The sequence below is a fragment of the Ambystoma mexicanum genome, chromosome 4p, assembly GCF_040938575.1.
Source record: "Ambystoma mexicanum isolate Mex_15411 chromosome 4p, UKY_AmexF1_1, whole genome shotgun sequence".
In the NCBI taxonomy this organism is placed as follows: domain Eukaryota; kingdom Metazoa; phylum Chordata; class Amphibia; order Caudata; family Ambystomatidae; genus Ambystoma; species Ambystoma mexicanum.
In genome coordinates this window covers 307,143,648-307,167,516 of record NC_090927.1, presented here as the reverse complement: position 1 = coordinate 307,167,516, position 23,869 = coordinate 307,143,648, and the positions used below count along the sequence as shown (strand labels likewise).

Below are 23,869 nucleotides of genomic sequence, written 5' to 3'. Positions count from 1 at the left end.
GGTGACAAGCACTGATCATGCATTCCACCATTTTATCTAGTCCTGGGACCCACATGGTGTCTCTCACTTGTCTTTTCGTGGCTACCACCCCTCGGTGCCCTTCGTGGGCTAGATCTATGACCTCTTGCTGCAGGTCCATAGGAAAACAACTTGTGTATAGGCGCATTAAAAATGCCATATCATATTATACTATCATATCACTATTCGGTGTCCTTGCATGACGAGCCCTTCTGTATATATCAACAGCTCCTTTCTTATATTCCTGAAGGCCTGTAGTTCTGCTGTGGCACAGTCTCCGTCTTGCCTGCTTGTGAAGTCTGTGTCTCTCCACCTTGCGGAATTGATGAAGTCTTGCACCTGCTTTAGTATGACATCCTGTCTTGTGTGATCCAGAATCGTTTTGGCGTGATGGCCCCATACTCCTCTGCCATTGAGTCATTGGTGGAAGTGTCTAGTAGTGGTGTTGAGACATGAAGTCCGCTGGGTTGTATTCATTTCCTGGTTTGCGAACAATCGTGAAGTCGAAGTCCTGTAGTTGCAGGCCCCATCTCTCTATCTGTGGTGGCATCTTGCATTGAGAGCTGCCTTAAATGGTCACCTGGGCTTGGTGAACCCTCACGATCGAGAATGGCTGCCAAAAGTGAAAGTGCTCGCAAGCCCCTTACGACGTCCGGTCCTTCTTTTTCAAGTTGCGAGAAACTTGTCCTACTTCTGACAGGCTCTTGCTGGCATAGGCAATCACTTTCATGAGTGATTCACGCCCTATGTTGCGCCAGAATCGCCCCCAGGCCAATGGGACTAGCATCCACAGTTCTTCCATGCACATATTCAGATCAAAATACGCCATGCGTTCAGCCGAGGCGATCTCACTCTTTATTTGTGCGGATGCCTCTTCACATTGCTGTGACCATCTGAATACCCTGCCTTGTTTGGTGAGTTCTCTGAGAGGGGCACATGTGGTTGCAAAATCTTAAAAGTTCCAGCTGCAATAGCTAGCCATCCCTAGGAAGGACCTGACTTTGCTGACATCCTTGGAAGCTGAAATCTCAGAGATGTAAACAACTTTGCTGGGCTCAGGACTCATGCCTTCATGTGAGAAGATATGTCCATAGAATTTGAGATGAGATTGGTGAAAGGCGCACTTGTCAAGGTTCAGTGTCAGGCCAGCCTCTGCGAGCACCATGCAGACCTGTTGAAGAATTTGATCATGCTGTGCGGTGGTGGCTCCAAACACCAGGAAATCATCACTGTAGTTAAAACAGTTATTCACATGGCGAACGACTCTCTGCATGCTCTCCTGGAATATTTCATCTGCAGAGCAGATGCTGAAGCTGAGTCTCTTGTATCTGAAGAGCCCAGTCGATGTGCCAAAGGTAGTGATGTATTGGGATTGTATATCTATCCTGATGATACCATTTGCTCAGATCAAGCTTCAAGTACACTTTTGCCCCATTTAGCAGGCTGATCATGTCATCTAGATGCATTCCAGGGTATCTTTCGCGCCCAATGGCCTTGTTTGCTTGACGCATGTCCACACATATGCGTATCTTCTCTGGGGATCCTCTCTTGGGTACGACCACTATGGGGGACACCCATGCATGGAATCCGACCATCGGCTGGCTCTATTATGCCTTCACTCAGTAATCATTGTATCTCTTTTTCCACGAGCAGTTGTAGATTAATTGGTATTTTCCTTGGGTGCTGAGCCACAGGCGGTATACATTAATTGATGTGAAGTGTCACATGGTCCCCTTTAAGGCATCCTGTGCCTTCAACAGAGTTGAGAAGGCTTGTATGACTGACAGTCCGTGTTGCATAGTATGGGTCCCAGCCACAATCTCCATCTCGAGGGCAGTGCTCCCGGTGACTTCCCCCTGCAGTATGTGAAATTCAGCTCATGCACATTTGACCTTGGAGCATATTGGTGTGAATAACTTCCTGTGATTCTGTACTGGCCCTCTCGCTGCCCACTGAAAGACTTTCAGGTAAGACGGTCTTAATTGCGGGGGAGATGTCATTCTGCGATACGCTGATACACACATTATATTTAGGGTGGCATTCTTGTCAATGAGAACATATGCCTGGTGGTCTCCTACTAGTAGGGTGATGTCGCCTTCAAATGACGTCGTCACTCCGTTCATCATGTAAGCATAATCATGTTGGGTGATCCCCGTAAAAGGTGATGGTGACGGAGATCTTCCTGTCACTTGCCTGACATGTCTCATGAGGTCCCTCCTTGCACCGGCATCTCTCCTTGGACCAGTGCCGTGCATGCTGCTCTCCAGTTTGTAGGGTGTGGAGTTGTACCCCTGCAACCGTCCAGGTGGAAAATTGCAGACAACCACCAAATGATTCTCTCTGCCGCACTTGGCACAGGTTTGCCCAAAGGCTGGACATTTCATTCCTTCTTGATGAGGGAACGGGATGCCACATCGATAACATCTTCCTGATGAAGCTGGCCCTCTAGATGCATTGCCACTTGTAGGCCTGCCTCTAGTTGCTGACAAGACCTGATATATTTGTTCCTTTCCAGGTGTCCTGGTGGTTTCAATTTGCGAGGCTTGCATGTCTGCTAGGGACTCCATCCTGGCCATTTGTAGTATGGTGGCTAGAGGAAGTGGCTCTCAGAGTAGCTTCTTTCTAAATGATGACAACAGGCATCCACCTATGATCCTCATTCTAATGGCCTCTCCATTCATGGATTTGTGGAATTCACAGTGTCTCACCAGTTACGAATGTGGGTTGCGAAGGCATCCATGGATTTACCCACTATCTTGCATGCCATGTTGAACATGTGTCTCTCATGATCAATGTTGTGCTGCGGGACAAAGTATGGTCTCAGCGCTTCTTTGAGACCTCTGTATGTCTTGATGTAATCTGCCCAGAAGGTAGGTATGAGATCCTCTACCTCATATCCCACTAGATTCACCAGCAGCTGCCTGGCAAACTTGTGGGGCGCGGTTTTGTTGTGGGCATGTAAATAGTTTTCAAACCTCCTGATCTATATCAAACAGGCCAGGCCAGTGAAAGGCAGCTGCATTGCATGCATCTTCATCAGCTGGCTCACCTTCTGGCATCTCAGTAATTGGGTGACTTTTGGCTGCACCTCATGACCTTGTTTGCAGTGTGTGTCACGGCAGGGGCCTTCCTAATCAGAGAAGAAATCCCATCTTTGTCACCATTGTCTAGTTTTCTGGGTTCTTTCTGGGTATTCCTTGCTGTGAGAAAGTGTGCAGAGAGAATGCCACTGTACATGCACATACATGCAGGCCCAGACATGCAATATGGACAAGAGCCTCTAATTAACTTCCCTTCCTTTATTCCCTCTGGACGCGAACTAACCTGTCACGTGGGATCCTTATCGTGCACGCCTCACGCATTCTGATTTGTCCATGTGCTTTGTGACAGAGTTCCAGGGCTCTGTAAACTGTGTCCTCTCCAGGATACGACAACCACCACTTGTCGAATTCGCTCAAACCCTCTTAGGCCGGTGCCCCCAACCAAGGTGGGAAAGCATGGAATAAGGACTGCATAAAGGAGGAGCGAAAGTCTGTGTCATGGAGATTACCCCGAATAATCTAGGCATTACCATCACATCCCTCCTCCTCAGCACACTCAATGCTAAGGAGAAATATCATAGCCTTGATAATAAAAGAAAGAAATAAAGAAGACTCTAAGGGGGTCATTTTATAGCATATGGTAATTGCATGCAGGGGTCCACCAACACTTACACTTACACTTGCTTGTTGCTAGTCCTCTGCATGCAACTTTAAACACTCCTAAATCGGAGTGTAAGAGCAAAGAGTAAATGCAAATGGAATCCCCTTTACTCTTGACTTTTACTCTCTGCTTTGGAGGCAGCGTTTTTGATTTGATGTATGATACTGCACAGGTAAGCTTAATAAGGTATTTTATTAAGATACTAGGTAATGAGCCCCAGCACAGCGTTCTCCTTTCAGCTCCACTTCTCCAACTGCTTTGCATAGAACCTGGGGTTACATCTTAAGAAATACATTCTACATCGGTGTTCCATGGTCTAATGTACATCATCACCTGCAACACATTGTCTCGGGAGGATAGCTCAGCAGCAATGTGCTCGCCTTGGAAGCAAGACGACACGGAGCAGCACAGGTGTGATCCCCGGGTCTGCGCTTAGAAACCTCTGGGTATTAAGCGCGTTATAAATAACCTATCCTATCATAACGCATCTCCTCTCCTTCAATCAACACATCCTGTTTTCACCACTGCAATCCTGTTCTCTTTCCACACCTAACCCCCACTCACTTTCATAGCACCTTTCATCACAGCCTTAACCTGCACAGGTTCCGAATACAGCAAATCTCCCTTTCTCTTCACCACACATTTCCTGATCCGCACACCGTCCCCTCAACTCCTTTTTTCATTCTCTTTCATCACCCACTTTTCCTTATTTTCTTTTAATTCCTATTTTAATTCATCCACTACACAGTCTGACTCTCTCACTCTTCTGAGCCATGGAGGAGTCACTTTTGTATTTGCTTTCCGGCCTCTCATCAATTCAAATGGGCTAGTGCCTGTGACCACATGTGGAGACATTCACAATGCGTTCAATCTCTCCTTGATAGCCACCTTCTTAGCTTTACCACATGCACCAACCATACCAATGACATCCATGACACATCTATTCATCCTCTCCACCATGCCGTTTCCTTCTGAGTGGTACAATGCTGACCTTTTATGTTTTATTCCACACCGCTTCACATACTACACAAAATACCCTCCAGTAAATTGCGTTCCATCATCATTAGGAATGCTTCCAGGCATGCCCTCTCTTGCAAATACCTCCTGAATAAATCTAATTATGGTTTCTCCACTGGTCTCGTGCACCATTTTGTATTCTGTCCACTGGGACAGCAAATCAGTCAAAACAATAATACATTTTCCTCGTACTCCTAATTCCATGATCCCTAAAATGTTAATTGCCAAATCATCCCAAAGCTTTCTGGGTGTATCAACCTCCAACTTGGGTTGCGTTTTAGCCACCTCGCCCTTTCCTACTTTACCACACTTGATACAATCTGCCAATCTCCTTTCCACCTTTCAGTCAAAACCAGACCACTAATAGTCCCCTCTTAGGACCCCGATGGTCCGAGTCGCTCCCACATGCCCTTCATGAGCTAAATCCACTATCTTCTTCCGAATAGCTTGGGGAATAACTACACGCTCCCACCGATAAAACAAGCAACGAACCACATATAATTCTGCACGCACCTCCCAGAAAGGCCTTTCACCCTGACTTAATCCACTTTTGCTTGGCCATGCCGATTCTACATATCCTTTGATGTGCGCGAAAACCTCATTATTATTCACAGCCTCCAACCACTCGTCCTTGCTCATGATCCCATCATGGTTCACAAAAACCATGGGCCTCATTACGACCCAGGCGGTACGGAGTGAACGGCGCCGTAAAAGGTGCAGGCGCCGTTCACTCCGTACCGCCGCCTTACGAGGTCCCCTCGCGGGACCCAGGAAGCAATGCCTGGGAAAACCAGGCGTGCTTACCGGGTCCCACGAGGGGAAGAGGGAGCAAACAACGGGCCATCTCGTAATGGCCCGTGTTTGCTCCCTCTCCTAATGGGAATGGGGAAGGACCGTGTCCGGTTCCTTGGAGGGAGGAATTACCGGGCCTTCCGAACTCGGAATGGCCCGGTAAGTCCTGATTCCGAGGACTCGGACCCTGACGCGATTTCGGCGGCAACCATGCCTCCAATAGCGGCATGTTTACCGCCGAACTCGTAATGAGGGCCCATGTCTGAAATGTCCACATCACTTTCCTCTTCGTTTTGACCACCCACCCTAAATAAACAATTTGCCAGGACATTTTCGCTTCCCGGTATAACTTGTACCTCAAACATGTGACTCTGCATCCTTGTCACCCAACTCGCTACATGCCTCGACACCTTACTCAAATCCTTTGATTCAAAAATACTTTTAAGAGGTTTATGGTGAGTCCTTATAATGAACACAGTACCAAATACAAAATTGGAGAGCTTCTGAACAGCCCTTTGGCATGCCAAAGCTTCTTTTTATAGGACAGAATAGTTAATCTCAGGTCCCATCAGCCCTCTTGAAGCATGAGTGATAATCTCCTCCTCAGCACCCCTCCTAATATCTGTGTGACAAAACATCTCCTATGCCATTATCACTGGCATCCACAGTGATCACACTTCTGTGTGTATCAAAACCTTTCAAAGCACATACTAAATCAATTTCTTCTTTAATTTCACAAAATTCCTTTTTGCACCCCTCACTCCAGATAAATCATTCTCCCTTCATAAGCAGCTTTCTCATTTCAGATTCCTTGTCTGAAAAAGTGTGACACACATATGGTAAAACTTTATCATACTAAAATTCACTTTTAGACCCTGGCCTCTCAACCTTTTCTATTACATCCGCCATCTCACATTTTGGCTTTATGCCAGACCCTGACACTTCATACCCCCAGACATTCCACTTTGTTTCTTTTAAAAACACATTTCTCTTCCCATATTATTAAGACAATAGGTAACAATCCCCAGCACAGCTTTCTCCCTTCAGCTCCACTTCTCCAACTGCTGTGTGTAGATCCCGGGGTTACATCTTAAGAAATACATTCTACATCAGTGTTCCATGTTCTAATATACATCATTACCTAAAACACATCATCACAGTTTTATAATGGATTCCAATGGAATACACCTGCTTATTAGCAGGCGCTGATGAGAGGGGTATTCCAGTGGAATCCATTTATTTTATGCCTGCATGAAACTCTCTTCTGGAATGGAGCAGTAAAGCAAAGCGCAGATACTATCTACTCTTTGCTGCCCTCCTACGCTCAGAACGGCAGCAAAATGTGCTGGAGCGTAAAAGTGAAGCATAAAAGCATTTTACGCTTTAATTTTTACACTCTGGCACATTGTAAAAGCATCCCCTAAAACCGTGTTACTGAAACAACCTTGTTCATTTTATGGAGGACCCCTCGCAACTGTATTAATGACATTTCCCGAATTCACATACTGACTCATCTCAGAAACCCCACATCAAACGAATTGTCCGCAAAGTCCATCGATTGTAGCCTGTAGTAGGGGATAAACATATACACTTTGTATGGTCATTGTCAAGAGAACTCCCTTCATTTTTTACTACGGAAGCTGCCATGCTCGCGGGGGACATAGCCAGGATCCTTTGTGGGGTTGGGGAGCTGGAGGGGTGTTAGAGAGTAGAAGTGCACCAAAGAAATGGAACCCCTGTATGCCATTCACTCGGGGTTAGGCTCAAAGACTTTCTTCTTTGTCCGCAACTCCAAAATATTGTGGGACATTCTGAAGCTGGAAGTTCTATTAAAATACATGAAAACGTATCTAACAAGCGAATAGGGTAAAAAAAAAAAAACAGAAAGGATAACCTCTTTGAACCTAAGGTAACTAGTACAAATCATAGAATAAGATCCAGGTTTTGGGCAAAGGGTCATGGACTCTGATTTTACCAATATCAGCACCGTGGGAGAGGAGGAAGCCAATTAAGAAGCTGCTAGTTTGTCAACTGTCCCCACAGACTTCCCTTCAGCCCCTGTATCCCCTCCCCACCTGCATCCACATCCCCCAGTATTGGCTTTAGTTAAGCACCTCCCCTATGCTACTCTTTGCACATCTTCCACCCCCACTTGATGGCTGTCATGGAAATAGTAAAGGGACTCTGACATGAGATTTCTGTTTGTAGTGTTTTTAAAAGGGAAAATGGGCATGCATCTATGTGGTGGCACCCATTTCCCTTCAATAAAAATATATGTAGTTCAAACGAGGCTACTACGCCAGAAACAATAAAGCTAATAAACTTTTGGTGGCGAAGCTAGCTAAAACGAAGAAGATGAATATCATAGTGGGCCTTCGTGACCCCAGACCCAATGCGCAGAGCAAGCTAAACTTCGCCTGCCAGCAGCCCACCTCTCTGAGGTAATGTCAGCATTTCCGCGGGACCAGAGGGAGCAACAAGACTACCTACAGGGTGCTGCCCTTCCCCAACTCGAAGAATCTGTCAGGGTGAAACTCAACGCCCCAATCACAGGTGAGGAGATAGAGGCGGCCATTAAATCCCTTAAACCTAGAGCCCCAGGCCCAGATGAGTATACAACGAGATTCTATAAAATATTTCATGCTCAACTGATAGCCCTTCTTGCTACCTTATTCAACTTGTTTGGCGCGGCTGGATCCATTACTCCATCAATGCAGGAATCAATCACCATACTCCTGCTCAAACCATGCAAAGACCCTAGGGATAATAGTTCATATAGGCCCATTTGCCTGTTAAACATTGACACCAATATCTATTCAAACATTTTGACAAACTGCCTAGTGAGCGCCCTACCCGATTTGATAAGCCCAGATCAGACGGGGTTCATAATACATAGGTCGACCGGCGACAATATTCGTAGGGCCCTAAACCTAGTAGATATTGCAACACAAGACTTTCATAAATTGGCTCTGCTGGCGTTGGATGCAACCAAGGATTTTGATAAGGTGGATTGGGCCTTCCTACGACTTACTTTGGAAGCTTTCCATTTTGACCTGAACTTCCAAAAACTTATCTTAGCTAACTACCAGTCCCTGAAAACCTTCCTTAGAGTGAATGGCAACCTATCAGATCCAATTCCTCTGACCTATGGAACCAGACAAGGCTGCCCCCTGTCTCCTCTCCTGTTTGCCCTGGTCATGGAACTTTTCGCCCAACGGGTTTGGCTAAACCTGAACATCAAAGGCTTATGTATTGGCGCCTCCCAGCAAAAGATTGTACTCTATGCTGATGATGTGATGTTATCTATCGCAGATATTGGCTCCTCACTAAAGCCAGCCCTTGCAAAAATGTATTCATTTGAGAAGGTGGAGGGTTTCGCTATTAATTTTGGGAAATCGGTAGCCCTGGGAATTGGCCTGGAGCCCAGGGAGATGGAGGTCCTGGGGGCCCAATGTCCGATTAAGTGGAGTGAGAAAGCCATTCCCTACTTGGGGGTTCAGATCCCTGCCTACCCCAAAGATGTGTAACTGGTGAATTTGCCCCCGCTCTTTCAAGAATTGGAGCACGATCCTGATCGCTGGTACTCACAAGAGACCCCACTTATTGGTTGCATCACTGCTTGTAAAAATGAACCTACTTCCGAGGATCCTGTATGCCTGTTCCTCTTGGCCCACCATGATCCCATTGTCCCCCCTTAGACACATGCAGAGGAACATGCTCAGGTTCATTTGGAGGGGCAGAAAGGCGAGGATTCCTCAGAAAGCTATGATGGGCAATGCTAGAGTAGGGGTCTGGGGGTCCCTGATCTTCATAAATATCAAATAACGGCACAAATTCCTCACATGCCGCATGGGCAGTAACCTCTGGGCACCCAAAATGGGTAGAGGTGGAACAGTCTCGACTACCGCTTCCCTTGCGCTTCCTTCCACAAATCCCACCTCCACTGCATCAAACCTGGGGTAGGGCCCTGACCTCTACCATACATAACCTCAAAACCTGGGACTGGGCCCTAAGGCATAAAGGTATCGCAAAGGGGTTGAACCCTTCCTCCTTGATTTTCCATAACCCTTCTTTTTCACCTGTATCCTGCCCGATGAACTTCAAAAATTGGATCGCAGGGGGGCGCAAATCTCTGGAACATCTTTTTGAGGATGGCCAGTCTCACTCCGTCGAACAGTGCAAAACAGCATTTTATTTGAATGAAGTGGATAGGTTTCTCTAAATGCAACTGTGACATTGGTGCTCTCATCCCCTAACCTGGCAAGCTGCCCTGCACACTCCTACCCCCCTTGAACTCACTTTGAAAGGACTACCACACCAGAGGAGAATCTCTACACTCTACAAACTATTACAAGAGAACCCTCTTACCACAAGTGTCCCCTACATGGCGCAATGGGAGGCAGACGTAGGGCACGCCCTGGAGGACCAAGCAGGGGTGGACATTTGGTCAAGGACACATTCCTCATCCTTCTGCATTACTAATCGGGAATGTGCTCACAAATTACCGGCGGTGGTACTTTCCGCACATTACGCCTACATCATTTTAACCACGCCATGGATCCCCAATGATGGCGCCAGTGGTCAGTCAGGGTCTTACTTCCATATGTGTTGGGCTTGCCCAATTGTTAAAGACTTCTGGGTCCGGTGTATCACCACGATAAAAGACATTTCACAGGTGGAGATCCCCATCGAACCGGAGCCCATTTTGATGGGTGCTCCAATATCGGGGTCTACCCGAGATCCGGGAAAACAGCCAAACTCCTGACGCAATTTCTGCTGGCTGGGAAAGTGACGGTGGCCCGCACCTGGAAGTCGATTGAAGGTCCCTCAATGATGCTTTGGTGGCCCAAATTTTGGGACATATTAATTGCAGAGAAAGTAACAGCGCCCAAAGCAGGCCTACTACCCCGCTTTATGAACACATGGGCCCGTTTCTAGACTACGATCAAAACTTTCTGAAGTTAACCCATAAAACTTGACTGGCCAGGGAGGTCGAAGGGAATCATGAATAGTAGGAAGGGGGGAGGAAGAGGGAAGGTGGGAGGCGCTGAAGGAACTGGAGCACGCCTGCTCGATCTCGGTCTGCTGATGGGGGGTTATTAGATGTCTTGAAGTTGCTTGTAATGTATTCATCCTTGCTCCGGTTTAAAATAAACATGTTAAATATATATATATATATATATATATATATATATATATATATATATGTAGTAGCATCTCCAATGCAGCCCTGGGAAGTTAACATTGATCACCTTTACCTTCGGGGGTTGGGCAGGGCAGTAACATCGCTGATTCCTCACCAATCGTTGGGCTGGTGGGCTGTTGCTGTCTTTATCCACCCCCAAACAAGATCATGATTTCTATAACAATGACTTATGATAGAGAAGTTTCCCAATTCTTCTGGGCAAGGAGATAGCCAACAAAAACAATGCCTTGAAGGCGACAAATATAACATCAGATGTGCTCATTGTCTGAACTGGAGCATGCATGGGACAGTTTAACACAATAATAAGATTCCATGAGGGGGCGAAAGGTGTGCAGCGGGCCGGAGCAAGGGAAAGCTTTTCATGAAGAGACACAAGAAATGCATCTTCTACCAGTCCCTCAAAGACCTAACGAGAAGCCCTGATGCCCCTGCCCCCACAGTTGGATTCTAAGGGAAGAAACCGCCAAGACCAGATTGAAACCATTTTGGGGAAACTGCAGACAGTCCACAACTGAAGAATCCAGAAGACCCAGTTTGTTCTGCTTGTACCATTTAACAAAGAACTTCCAACGTTTGTCAAACGAGGTGAGGGTGGAGGGTCTTGGTGACTGTTGAATGGATTGGGCTACCTACCCTGATATTTCCTGTCTCTGTAAACCCCTTCTTTCAACTTCTTGATCACTTTTTGAGGGGTCAGGCATTCCTCCGTTCACCCCACCTGGGATGGCTGAATCGAATGGTGGAACAGTACTATCAGATTAAGAAAAAGGAACCATCCCCTCCTGGGCTAGGTTGATTTTGTAGCCTTCCTCCAGTGCCTTTACTATAACTCTTAGTATCAGTGAGAAGGGAGGGCAGGCATAAAGAAGAAATATTGGCCAGGTGATCTTCAAGACATCCATGGTTCTTGCTTAAGGATTGGTTTCTGACAACTGATATCGCTAAACAGATTTCGGCTAAAGGAGCAGTCCATCTACGCTCATGCTGTTGACTCCTCAAATATTGACTACTGACAAAGAAAGTAGGACCTACTCTACCCAACAACCCATCTGCTAGGCCAGCAAAGCCATTCTGCTGATGTTTACATATGAGAGTGTAAGCTTGATGATGTACTTCACTGCAACTGCATGGCACAGTATTAAAGAGTGTAACCTTTGCAGGGCTTGGAAAATAACCATCAACTCATTCCAGTTGGAAGTCTTTGAGAAGTGAATGTGAAAAACACCCCCTCACAGAGCCAGGAGAAATAAACTCCTAAAGCATGTGAGAGCCTTTGCTAAGCCAAGTGAACAAATAGAAAATCCCACAGAGGCAGTTCCTTAAACCTAACTGAGTTAAAGCTCCAACTGAGAGACTCAGCAAGCCAAGAAATTACATCCCAGAACCTGAATGTAAAAGAGTATCTTAGCCCTTTTGGCAATCCCAGAATAACAAACCATCAGAGCACTAACCATCCTGACCATTTTGAGTTGATAAATAAAATCTTTAGACTCTATGTTTTGAGTGTGCGTTCTTTAAAACAAACACAACAGATATAAATATCCAAAAACAAAAAAAGTCACTGTCACAAAAACCCACAGCACAGTCAAAGCATCAGCACCAATTCATGACTTACAAATCGAGTATACTGTTTTCCATTCATCACAACAGTGACATATTGGAAGATGGGTATAGCTAGGGGCTGATTGTTTGGGAAGAGACATGATTTCTCACAGCTGAACATCCAATGGTTCCCATCATGTACAGTTTCCTAAGATAAGAAAACTGCTGGTGTACACCGCACACCTTTTGTCGATGGACTGGATAATGATAACAAATGTAACAAAATGTGTATTGGTCTTAGAAGAAAAGCTCAAAGTCTATAGGTGCAGAGGAGAAAGAACAGTCATGGCACATGGATCGTGGATATATGCATATGGCCGAGGAGAGGCACAGAGCACCCCAGCCAAGATTCTCTATTTTGGTAAAAACGTGGTCGAACAACCAAGGCCTAGCTCTCAAGAGGTGATGCGAGCTGGTTCTTAGGAACAGTGTAGTCCCCAAGCACCCACAAAGGAATGTCCACACACTATGTTAGTGAAAACACAGTCTTTATATAAATAGGGTTCACATTATGTACACAATCACGATAACACACTTTGTACTCTGGCAATACTATAATGGCAAATATATACAGGTCTACGTGGTACCACTCTTAACTATCGATTCCTTTAAAATGCGACCATGGCTAACAACCTCACAATAGCATACAAATCAGTTTGTAAGATGCATCATGATAGACCACAGAAAGAATGCAAGTTAAATCAAGCAATACCTGGTTCTGTAGAGTTCTTCGATGAGTCGTTGAAGGGCCCTTCTTGAGTGCACTCCCTTTAAGGCAGGAGCCACAGGTCGTCGAGAGTCAGTGAAGAAAAGGGTGAACACTGTCGTTGCGGCAGCAGCTTCAGTTCTTGCGGTGCTCGTTGACGATGGGTGGAAAACATCCTGCAAGCTGAGGTGTGCGTTGCACCTCGGTGACAAGCGTTTGTTGCCGCAAAGAGTCAATGAAGAACTTTGCCCCAGAAAGGGTGTCGAGTCGTCAGCGTCTCTGCGGTCTTCGGGTGGTGGGAAACCCACTGGTGGATTCCCCTTGGTCGACAGCGGCCTTCACTTTCTTCAGCAGGACGAAAGTGATCGACGAGGATGAGCAAGGGAGTCCTTGTTTCAATGTTCTTAGGCAAAGGAGCACTGCGGCTCTGGTCGGCGATGGCAGTCGTCAACGGTGATGGACTTCAATGTCCGGGTGCTTCACTTCGTGATTCCGTGGTGGTCCCCGTCTCACAGCCTTTCGAGGGTCTGACATCCAGGGAGTTTTGGCAAAGATAAGCTGATGCACGGTGGTCCCTCGTAGCTCGGGAAGAGTTCTCCTAGCCAGGTCCTCTCTTGGATTAGTTCCTTGACAGTCACGCAGCTTTCAGATTAGCGAAGGACAGCAGCAGCAGTTCTTCTTCTTCCAGTGGGCTACCTGGTTAAGCATCAGTTTCGACTTCAGCTTCTGAACGATTTCTAGCAGTGAGAGGCCCCCAGATATACTGTCAATCTCCCATTCACTCTTCTGGGTAACACTCAGTCAACCAATCATTTAGAAGGACATTCAGGCGGTGAGGCAGCCAATGAGGCTCACAGTGCATTCAGGCCATTCTTCTACATCCAGACACTCACAAAACGGAATGTGGATTCGGACAAGCACTCTGCCATTCAGCACTCCACACTGCATTCATACCAGTTTCGGGCAGGGCTGTCTCAGTCATTGTGTCAAACACCAGATACTAGACATCCATAACATGAAATGTGTATTCGTCACACACTCCATTCACCCAGGTCCCACCCCACAGGCGTACCCACAACATACAGTCATCTGGAAGACTCCAGCCAGTCTGCCTGGACTTCCCAACACTACCATATATGCAACTTCTACCCAACAGCCAGTCAGGTGGAAGGGACAGAGTGAGGGCTTCCTTGGACTTCAGGAATACAAGGTAACAGGCAATACAAAGCAAGAGGCCACAAGGACCATCTTTTTTCCTATCAGAAATCACCTGATTCCAATGGCAGGGCCTGTGTATCCCAAAATTGAGGATACTCAGAGCACCTGTCAAAGTCAGCATGGAGCTGCCACCAGTCCATACCGTGCTCTGTCGGCCACACACAGGTGCCCAGAAAACATACACTAGGAGTACAGGGTCATACTCCTACCCATGGGTGCCATAAGGGTATCCCAAGGGTCTGTTCTCCAAACCAAAAAGAGGAAGAGCCGCACTGCCAGGAGTCCCACATGAACTCCTGTGCGGAAAACAAGACACAAGACACATGATAAAGCAATAAAGGACAAGGATACAGAGGTCCTGTCCCTCCAATGCATTTCCAGCATCACACAAAGCAAAAGAAAAAGTTCCCACAATGAGGGAACTCCCGTTCCCTTCACACTCTCAATGGATGAAAACTGCCAAAAACGAAGGAAAAGAGTATCAATTAGTTCGGTCTAGGTAAATAGGCACTAAAGTAGTGGTTAGATGGGGTAGTTTTGTGCGTAGATGATAGGCCATGTATATTTAGTAACAAGATTTTTTTCAAACAAAGTTCTGTAATCTTCACAAATTCTTCTTTAATAAATTGCCCAACGTGTTTCGAGCTGGAATGCTTTTCATCAGGGGTTCAAATTTATGTCTCACATCCCCAGGTTGTGTGTTGAGTGAACATACAGAGGACTTGTGGTTCCACGTGGTAGGAGAGACTAGTGTAAGGCAGGAAATCTTCCTTCTGTAAAGTAAGAACATGAATGTATGTTAAGTGGTCAATTCCACTTCTTAAATAAAATGCTCAATGGGGGGTGACATACTCAAGCACTTACATGGCATTCTGCATTCTGCTGCTCTGAATGCTGTGTTGGCGAAGTCTCTTGCCATGAATTGAGGGACAAATGCAGCTGGCCATATTATGACCCAATCGGTCCAATCTATGAAATTAAGTTTCATATTAGTGGAGCTGACCCTGTATAGTATTATCTCAGTGCAAGTAGTAAAGAAAAGGAAACTTACCAGGGAGTAGAACTGAAGTAAGCGTTTTCTGACTGCTTCCTACAAGCGAGAAATAATGAAAGGGGTACACCTGCAATTGTGATCCCTGGTCCTTCAGGTGAAATACATAATAGTCAAAAGGAAATGGACCAGTGGAATGGGAAGACGCAACAAATTATTAACTTTCACACAGATTGTTTATTATTTCATTAATATAAATTTTTCACTTCAATGATGTATGTATGATATAAAATCATAAAACCACCAAATGCATATTATAAATTCAACATTCGTAACTCACACATTCATTCATTACCCCATACTTTCAACGATAAAACCTATTGGCATATCACGGCAATATAAACTATACTTATTGCTCTTGTTTTCCTATATTTATGACCCAGCCTATAATTTCAGGTGTCAAAACAAGGAAAAAACTCTAGTGTTCCAATTATTCCAGAGGTACACTGTAGGTCGTCGACACGTGTTTCGGTCACAAAGACCTTCTTCAGGACGTAGGGCTCCCGATAGTAATTCAGCCCTTCTTGGAACCATAAAAGCCAATGTTCATTCTAAAAAACATACATACGAAGTCATCAGATGAGCGTCAATCCTCTTCATTTAATACAAGACAATCTATTGTCAAAAAGTGTCTCATTGCTGTAGACACATGCCTACTCACCCCCAATGATCTATTCACAGTAGGGCAAGTTAGCCAATGGAATAAATCCACAACAGAACTCTATCACAATAGAGATATCAGTCACTGTCGACAATTCCAGTGAAGTCGCACACCTCCAATGGAGTCCTCAATGTTGATGCCATCAGCATCCCAGATGCAGTCCACTATGTTGTTGCTCACAGACCCACATGTAGTCTATACCCCTATACCAAAAAAGGAAATGGAATCATAGTAGGTAACTGTCCTCTACACAAAATATACACACTCAGCATCATTATAATCACACCAATGACACAGTGTGTTGTTATTCATAAACCCACATGTAGTATTCACCCCTCTATCAAAAACGTGGGTAAAATCATAGTGGGTAACTGTCCTCTATACAAAATGTAAACACTCGGCATCATAATAATCACAACCGTGACACCGTGCATAATCGCATTCCCACACATGGGGGTGTTACTATAAAATAGTATAACACATCTCTCCGTATAAATCCACCTTAAAAGCTACCAACCGGATACATTGCGTCTCGAATTATCACCCGGTCATTAAGTATTCTTACCAGCGTAATTGGGACAGAGCCTCCACCGGCGATTCGCTGATCGGTCTGGCAGTATCACCTTCATAAACGCGTCTCTCATTCAATTGCCAAACGCAGCGCGACACAAACCTCCTCCTTATAAGCGCGCGAACATCACTAACTCAGCTGTCGGCCTCAGGGAGCCAAATCAGCTGTAAACATAGAAAAGGGGCTCCAGTCCAGGCCAGGTGTATGTTTTTTTGTTTTTCTCTTCTTTTTTTGTTTTTTTCGGCAGACGCACCAAGCGGAACGTTGCTCACCCGCCTGTCAATATAGAGAACGGCCTGATCACCCGAGCAGGGCTGTAAACACAAGCAAGGGACCAAATCCCCACCATACCAGAAATCGTCTATCCAATGGATCTTCTCGTGTGTAAACATGCACAATACATCACAAGTGGGGAGACCTGATTAATATTTACCTAAGTACATCGGTGTCTCTCTGAATAGGTGCATTATACTCGCAACCAATTTAGGCAAAGAGGCCACTACCTGATCTTATAAACTAGGTCATCACTACATTGACAAAATGCCAGTTTCATACATATTATAATTAGCCCCACAGTTGTTCATAGAGAGAAACACAGAGAGAAACAGTCAATACATCACAATTCAATGGAGCATACGTGAATCTTTGTAATACTGGCGGCACATTCAAACACATTCAGGCACATTCAGGCAGAAAGACTACTACCTGCTCTTAATAGCTAGGTAGCCATTACATTGATAAAATGCTAGTACCATATATATTGTAATCGACCCCACACTTATTCATCGAGAAGAACAGTCAGTGTATCAATGGGTCATCTCTACATTGACAAAATGCCAGTTTCGTATATATAGTAATTGGCCCCATAACTGTTCATAAAGAGAGACACAGAGAGAAACAGTCAATACATCACAGTGCAATGGAACATACGTGAATTTTTATAATATTTTTGTAATATTAACGGCACATTCAGGCAGAGAGACTACTGCCTGCTCTTATAGACTAAGTAACCATAACATTAATAAAATGCTAGTTCCATCCATATTGTAATCGACCCCACAATTATTCATAAAGAAGAACAATCAATGTACCATGATTTCGTGGAGCATAAACAATAAGGAGCGGTATAACTCTCTTTTAATCACATCTTGCTTTCATGAAATATGATGTAATAAATTCCCATAAATACCACTACATATAATTAGTTCATTTGTTCATCACTAGTTTGTTCCATTCCACTGATATATTAAGTCCATGCCGGACTGTATCGAGGGTATAAATCCATTTCTGTTCCATACGATGTAGTATCACTTCCATATTTCCACCTCTCATGTTGTTCTTTATATGTTGGAGTACAAACCATCGTAGATCTGTATCTTTGTGCTGGAATTTAGCAAAATGCTCGACTAAAGGTTTATCAGCCACTTTATTTCTTATGCAGCTGCGATGTTCTGAAATTCGCTGTCGAACTTCACGTTTCGTTTTCCCCACATATAACAATCTACACGGGCAACTGATGATATAAATCACATTTTTAGTTAAACAGTTGGTATGATGTTTCATTTTCCAGACTGTTTCACTGTATTTAAACTCTCGCATAGTTTCAGTAAGTGGACATACTACGCACTTGCCACATTTGTAGTGACCTACAATAGGTGGCAATCCCCATTGGCTATTAATAGTTTGTTCTTTTTCTGGTTCTTTGTAAGTGTGTACTAACCTCTGTCTTAAATTTTGATTACGTTTAAAAGCAAACATCGGTTTTTGCATTAATGACCCAGGTTGTTTAATCAGATTCCAGTGCTTACTTATAATCTTTTTTATATCACAGCTTATCGGGTTAAAGGTAGTCACACATACAAGACGTTCCATCTTTTTCTTTTCTCTGGTAGTGAGACATATATCTCGATTAGTATGTTGAGCTCTTTTCATTTGATCTTTGACAAGTTTCCTTGGGTACCCCCTGTCTGTCAGCCTCACTTTTAGTTGTTATGCGTGAGCCATGAATTCATCCCTCTCGGCACAGTTTCTCCTAATACGCAGAAACTGTCCGTAGGGGAGATTCTGGCGCAAGCTTGCTGGATGGAAACTATTAAAATGCAACAAGGAGTTCTTATCGGTAGGCTTCTTAAAAAGAGTAGTAATGAGCAGCCTCCCGGATTTTTTAATTATTAAATCCAAGAAACTCACTTGTCGGTGATTATATTCAATAGTGAATTTGATGTTACTATCACATTCATTTAGCCACACATGAAATTCCATTAGTGATTCTACCGAACCTCTCCAAATCAAAAAGACATCATCGATGTATCGTTTCCATACTATCAAATGATGTCGTAACCTGGGTTGATCGTTTAGAATGTTATTTTGCCCCAAAATAAATTTGTCTTCATGATCTGCCATATATAAATTAGCAACATCGGGAGCAAATGTTGCTCCCATGCTGACCCCCTTCTCCTGTTTGAAAAGTTGTTTTCCAAACAGGAAGAAGTTCTCTGTCATGGCTAGTCTTATACATTCTTGTACAAATTCTGTTGGGGGTTGGTGCGGTCTTGTTCTCTTATTCAAATATTCAAATATTTTCCAAGCACACCGAGACACTCTAACTGGGGAATAGCCGTATAAAGGGACTCAACATCCATAGTAACCAGGATATCTGATTCTTCCACTTGTATATCACTTATAATCTTGATCATGTGTGTAGAGTCCCGTATATATGACGGCATTTCTAGCACAAAAGGTTTAAGAAAAAATTCTGCATAAACCGATAGGGGTTCCAACAATGAGTCGCATGATTTGTCAGACTCTTGATTTCCTCCTGCAACCTACTCGTTGGGTCAACCCCCAATCTCTTGTATGCATTCTGTTTCATACATGATTGTATCGAGCACCACAATACCACCCCCCTTATCTGCGGGTTTGATGGTAATACGTTCCTCCCCACAGAAAGAGCCTAAAGAAATTATGTGGGGAGGAACGTATTACCATCAAACCCGCAGATAAGGGGGGTGGTATTGTGGTGCTCGATACAATCATGTATGAAACAGAATGTATGCGATTGTTGAATGATAGGAGCGCATACAAGAGATTGGGGGTTGACCCAACGAGTAGGTTGCAGGAGGAAATCAAGAGTCTGACAAATCATGCGATAGCTGAAGAGTGGATCAGTGAAGATGAAGGCCGGTTTCTTAATAAAATTGGGTCAAAAAAAGCGGCTTTCTACATACTCCCCAAAATACATAAGAGCCAGACCAATCCCCCAGGCAGACCCATTGTGTCTGCCATTGACTCATTGTTGGAACCCCTATCGGTTTATGCAGAATTTTTTCTTAAACCTTTTGTGCTAGAAATGCCGTCATATATACGGGACTCTACACACATGATCAAGATTATAAGTGATATACAAGTGGAAGAATCAGATATCCTGGTTACTATGGATGTTGAGTCCCTTTATACGGCTATTCCCCAGTTAGAGTGTCTCGGTGTGCTTGGAAAATATTTGAATAAGAGAACAAGACCGCACCAACCCCCAACAGAATTTGTACAAGAATGTATAAGACTAGCCATGACAGAGAACTTCTTCCTGTTTGGAAAACAACTTTTCAAACAGGAGAAGGGGGTCAGCATGGGAGCAACATTTGCTCCCGATGTTGCTAATTTATATATGGCAGATCATGAAGACAAATTTATTTTGGGGCAAAATAACATTCTAAACGATCAACCCAGGTTACGACATCATTTGATAGTATGGAAACGATACATCGATGATGTCTTTTTGATTTGGAGAGGTTCGGTAGAATCACTAATGGAATTTCATGTGTGGCTAAATGAATGTGATAGTAACATCAAATTCACTATTGAATATAATCACCGACAAGTGAGTTTCTTGGATTTAATAATTAAAAAATCCGGGAGGCTGCTCATTACTACTCTTTTTAAGAAGCCTACCGATAAGAACTCCTTGTTGCATTTTAATAGTTTCCATCCAGCAAGCTTGCGCCAGAATCTCCCCTACGGACAGTTTCTGCGTATTAGGAGAAACTGTGCCAAGAGGGATGAATTCATGGCTCACGCAGAACAACTAAAAGTGAGGCTGACAGACAGGGGGTACCCAAGGAAACTTGTCAAAGATCAAATGAAAAGAGCTCAACATACTAATCGAGATATATGTCTCACTACCAGAGAAAAGAAAAAGATGGAACGTCTTGTATGTGTGACTACCTTTAACCCGATAAGCTGTGATATAAAAAAGATTATAAGTAAGCACTGGAATCTGATTAAACAACCTGGGTCATTAATGCAAAAACCGATGTTTGCTTTTAAACGTAATCAAAATTTAAGACAGAGGTTAGTACACACTTACAAAGAACCAGAAAAAGAACAAACTATTAATAGCCAATGGGGATTGCCACCTATTGTAGGTCACTACAAATGTGGCAAGTGCGTAGTATGTCCACTTACTGAAACTATGCGAGAGTTTAAATATGGTGAAACAGTCTGGAAAATGAAACATCATACCAACTGTTTAACTAAAAATGTGATTTATATCATCAGTTGCCCGTGTAGATTGTTATATGTGGGGAAAACGAAACGTGAAGTTCGACAGCGAATTTCAGAACATCGCAGCTGCATAAGAAATAAAGTGGCTGATAAACCTTTAGTCGAGCATTTTGCTAAATTCCAGCACAAAGATACAGATCTACGATGGTTTGTACTCCAACATATAAAGAACAACATGAGAGGTGGAAATATGGAAGTGATACTACATCGTATGGAACAGAAATGGATTTATACCCTCGATACAGTCCGGCATGGACTTAATATATCAGTGGAATGGAACAAACTAGTGATGAACAAATGAACTAATTATATGTAGTGGTATTTATGGGAATTTATTACATCATATTTCATGAAAGCAAGATGTGATTAAAAGAGAGTTATACCGCTCCTTATTGTTTATGCTCCACGAAATCATGGTACATTGATTGTTCTTCTTTATGAATAATTGTGGGGTCGATTACAATATGGATGGAACTAGCATTTTATTAATGTTATGGTTACTTAGTCTATAAGAGCAGGCAGTAGTCTCTCTGCCTGAATGTGCCGTTAATATTACAAAAATATTATAAAAATTCACGTATGTTCCATTGCACTGTGATGTATTGACTGTTTCTCTCTGTGTCTCTCTTTATGAACAGTTATGGGGCCAATTACTATATATACGAAACTGGCATTTTGTCAATGTAGAGATGACCCATTGATACACTGACTGTTCTTCTCGATGAATAAGTGTGGGGTCGATTACAATATATATGGTACTAGCATTTTATCAATGTAATGGCTACCTAGCTTATAAGAGCAGGTAGTAGTCTTTCTGCCTGAATGTGCCTGAATGTGTTTGAATGTGCCGCCAGTATTACAAAGATTCACGTATGCTCCATTGAATTGTGATGTATTGACTGTTTCTCTCTGTGTTTCTCTCTATGAACAACTGTGGGGCTAATTATAATATGTATGAAACTGGTATTTTGTCAATGTAGTGATGACCTAGTTTATAAGATCAGGTAGTGGCCTCTTTGCCTAAATTGGTTGCGAGTATAATGCACCTATTCAGAGAGACACCGATGTACTTAGGTAAATATTAATCAGGTCTCCCCACTTGTGATGTATTGTGCATGTTTACACACGAGAAGATCCATTGGATAGACGATTTCTGGTATGGTGGGGATTTGGTCCCTTGTTTGTGTTTACAGCCCTGCTCGGGTGATCAGGCCGTTCTCTATATTGACAGGCGGGTGAGCAACGTTCCGCTTGGTGCGTCTGCCGAAAAAAACAAAAAAAGAAGAAAAAAACAAAAAAACATACACCTGGCCTGGACTGGAGCCCCTTTTCTATGTTTACAGCTGATTTGGCTCCCTGAGGCCGACAGCTGAGTTAGTGATGTTCGCGCGCTTATAAGGAGGAGGTTTGTGTCGCGCTGCGTTTGGCAATTGAATGAGAGACACGTTTATGAAGGTGATACTGCCAGACCGATCAGCGAATCGCCGATGGAGGCTCTGTCCCAATTACGCTGGTAAGAATACTTAATGACCGGGTGATAATTCGAGACGCAATGGATCCGGTTGGTAGCTTTTAAGGTGGATTTATACGGAGAGATGTGTTATACTATTTTATAGTAACACCCCCATGTGTGGGAATGCGATTATGCACGGTGTCACGGTTGTGATTATTATGATGCCGAGTGTTTACATTTTGTATAGAGGACAGTTACCCACTATGATTTTACCCACGTTTTTGATAGAGGGGTGAATACTACATGTGGGTTTATGAATAACAACACACTGTGTCATTGGTGTGATTATAATGATGCTGAGTGTGTATATTTTGTGTAGAGGACAGTTACCTACTATGATTCCATTTCCTTTTTTGGTATAGGGGTATAGACTACATGTGGGTCTGTGAGCAACAACATAGTGGACTGCATCTGGGATGCTGATGGCATCAACATTGAGGACTCCATTGGAGGTGTGCGACTTCACTGGAATTGTCGACAGTGACTGATATCTCTATTGTGATAGAGTTCTGTTGTGGATTTATTCCATTGGCTAACTTGCCCTACTGTGAATAGATCATTGGGGGTGAGTAGGCATGTGTCTACAGCAATGAGACACTTTTTGACAATAGATTGTCTTGTATTAAATGAAGAGGGTTGACGCTCATCTGATGACTTCGTATGTATGTTTTTTAGAATGAACATTGGCTTTTATGGTTCCAAGAAGGGCTGAATTACTATCGGGAGCCCTACGTCCTGAAGAAGGTCTTTGTGACCGAAACACGTGTCGACGACCTACAGTGTACCTCTGGAATAATTGGAACACTAGAGTTTTTTCCTTGTTTTGACACCTGAAATTATAGGCTGGGTCATAAATATAGGAAAACAAGAGCAATAAGTATAGTTTATATTGCCGTGATATGCCAATAGGTTTTATCGTTGAAAGTATGGGGCAATGAATGAATGTGTGAGTTACGAATGTTGAATTTATAATATGCATTTGGTGGTTTTATGATTTTATATCATACATACATCATTGAAGTGAAAAATTTATATTAATGAAATAATAAACAATCTGTGTGAAAGTTAATAATTTGTTGCGTCTTCCCAATCCACTGGTCCATTTCCTTTTGACTATTATGCTTCCTACAAGCGTAATGGATGAGGAAACATGAGCTGCATTTCTGAAGTGGATAGTTGATAGCAACGGGGTGAGAGCATGATGTTGTGACGTCATTGCGTCCGTTTCCCGAATTGAGAACTTCATCCCGTG

General features: G+C 43.7%; 1 protein-coding gene across 1 annotated transcript in view; it reads left to right on the top strand.

Annotated features, from left to right (window-relative positions):
* MFSD2B (MFSD2 lysolipid transporter B, sphingolipid) overlaps positions 1-23,869 on the top strand; it is a 599,687-nt gene that overhangs the window by 448,834 nt on the left and 126,984 nt on the right. The window lies entirely within an intron of this gene.